The following is a 2,732-nucleotide window of genomic DNA, read 5'->3' on the forward strand; positions in this document are numbered from 1 at the left end:
CACTAATGTTTGAAGTAGCCACAACCTGCTGTCCAAATTGTTGCCAGAAGTGCACTGTTAGGACACTGCAGTGCCATTACTTCACCACACCAGTCCTGCCGCTGTCATTCAGTCCACTACACCTCCTTAATTGCATGTCAAATGATCACCCTATGTTTACTTCAGGTGTGTGTTTGCTGTAAATGTAAATTTGTATCTGTAAACACTGTATCATGTTTTAAGTTAGTCTCATTCGTATGTATTGTGTTTCTGCTGCTTTAGGGTAACTGGTGCTAATGCGTAAACAAATAGTATTTGTATTTTAAAGTTGCATGTCTGTTGCCCCCCTCATGGTTTCAGTGTCATTAAACCAGCATAGCTGCCTGGTTAACAAAAGTATAAATAGAAAATGAAGCAGTAAATCAATCGAATGTGTGTACTGGACCAGTACATTTTAGGCAAACATTCTCACCACTTGTGTTTTTTTTTTCCTCTCTCTGTTTTAGTACTGTAAATGCTTAGCCCTTGGACAGCCTTTCAGTTTTACGCAGCAGGACATGCCCAAGTTGCGTCGACAAATCTACAAAGAACTGTGTCAGTGCAAGCTAATTGTGTGAGGAGGGAACAGAGAATGGGGAAGGGCTCCCTGATGTCCCACTTTCTCCCAGCGACCAAGACCTAAATCTGGAGCAAACTTACTTTTCTGCCTGATTTGTGAAAACAGGAGAGAAACAGCCAGACTTTACAAAAAGAAAAGAAATGACAGGAGTTCTGTCTTAAAAGAGCAACAGTTCATTTGATTTGAAGGGCATTCCCAAGTTGATCCCACTGGCAATCTGCCTACAAAGGACTCTAACAGTGCTTGTTTCACAACATCTTATTTCTTTGTTTTATGGGGAGGGAGTAAATAAGTATTTTGAATAGTTGTGCGTGACTTCTTTCTTGTACCCTTAAGTGGCATGCACACACACTTCAGTTGTACATTCAGTGGCACAGCTAAGTTTACACTGTTTCATTTGGGGAGGGCATTTTTTCAGTAGCACTTTTTTTTATGTATTTATACTTTACTGGGTATTATAAAATGCAGTCTGTCATTTGAGGTAGTGCTGGTTTCTGCTTTGGATACGGGGAAAGGATCCATTTGCTAAATTTCAGAACTGAGGAATTTTTTAAATGTATAGCTGTTGTTGTGAAACAGTGCAGATAAATTGTCTGTCTTTTTAGCTAGGTTTGCAGTTGGGGAACTAGGGACTGCGCCCCAGCTGGTGCTCTTTACAGTTTGTAGTGTTACAGCTGATATTGAGGACCCATGTTCTTTTTTGTTGCATTTTTCATCTGTTGCCATATGTTTTTCTTATTTAAAAAATACTAATGAAGACTCTACTGTTCCCTGATGTTTTTTTGTTGCTATATCTGAGCTGATCAGAATGAAGAGAATTGGAGGTACATATTTTTTTTCGTTTTTGTACATTTTTATCTGCCCACTTTTATAATAGTGTACTGCAAACATGTCTGGGTTAGTTGTGGGTTTTGGTCATTCTCATATTGGGATGGACCCACACCCACCCCTAGAAATTACATGAGCTCATCAGTTACAGATAGGTTCCAGGTGATGATCCATTTTCATTTTTTTCTGTAAAATGAATAAAATGTTTCTGAATAAACTACATACCTCATGGCTATGTTAGCAACTCTTGACTGTTTTGATTTATAGTGAGTAAGCTTTCAACTGAAATCGTATGTGCTGTCATTTTTATTGGCGGTTTAAAATGTGAATGATGTGTCATTAAGTGTTGTCCTTTGTTGGATCACTGTTCAGTACTTACAATGCAAACATATGACGTGTTTTCTTTTTCCTTAATTCTGTGGTCTGGTAAAATGAAAGGCGGTTGCATTTTAATCATCTGTGAGACATATCGCTGGACTTTGCAGTACTCAGTCGTACCGGATTGTCTGACTGTGGGGGGGTCTCCCTGTACCTTGTATTGTGTAAAATATGTTGAGAAGGCTGCATTTTCACAGCTTTTCAGTAGTGCAATTTCACATGGATAACTTGAACCGTAAAAACATACCTCTTACCTGCTGCAATTTACTCTCAAGGTTTTTATACATTTTAAAGCTGGCTATAGTTCAGTTGTTTTGTTTTTGTTGTATTCCCCATAATTATATTTGTCCCATAAAGTTTTACTGATTTTGTTTTTTAATTATTTTTTTCCCATTCAGGCCCCCTCTGTTTCTGCAGCCTTCAAGCTTTGCTCCCATTGATGGGTCCATTTTTTCTCTTAATCCTGTCCACCCAACCACACTGCAAGATGTGTGAAAGGAAGAAGCAAGCGCTAGGGACTTTTGGGTATCATCCTTCTAGGAGATTTTGAATGTTTCTCCATCCTGTCCGTCATGGGCCTGCAAGCGCAGTGCACTATCTGCTAAGCCGAGACAAGTGTGTGTGTTGGCAGTTCGGTATTTATGTGGTATTGTGCAGGTTTGCATGCAGTTTTTGTTGGGTGTATCACTTGATTCCAGGTATTTAAGGAATGCTCTTCCAGGCTTCCCTTTAGGGTGCTCAGTATTGTGACAAGCTTGCAGCCTTTCCTTAGGATGGGCAAGTCAGCATCAGATACTTGCTGTCTTCGTTTCTTAGTTGGCTTACCCACTGCTTAGTCTACTTGTTGAACTCTAAGCTGGACAGTTTAAGGACTCCAGCCATGTGTACTATGGAGCCGACACTGGAGTTCATATTTTAATCCATTGTT

The 2,732-nt window shown here is 39.7% G+C and overlaps 1 long non-coding RNA gene across 1 annotated transcript in view; it reads left to right on the top strand.

Moving 5' to 3' along the window:
- LOC122806509 overlaps window positions 1-1,670 on the top strand; it is a 61,581-nt gene extending 59,911 nt beyond the window's left edge. The window contains exon 3 of the long non-coding RNA XR_006365517.1: window positions 486-1,670. This is a non-coding gene — a long non-coding RNA (uncharacterized LOC122806509). The remainder of the gene's footprint in view (window positions 1-485) is intronic.
- Window positions 1,671-2,732: the final 1,062 nt, after the last annotated feature.

Source organism: Protopterus annectens, chromosome 7.part0 (genome assembly GCF_019279795.1).
Source record: "Protopterus annectens isolate FY-2018-M chromosome 7.part0, PAN1.0, whole genome shotgun sequence".
NCBI lineage: Eukaryota > Metazoa > Chordata > Ceratodontiformes > Protopteridae > Protopterus > Protopterus annectens.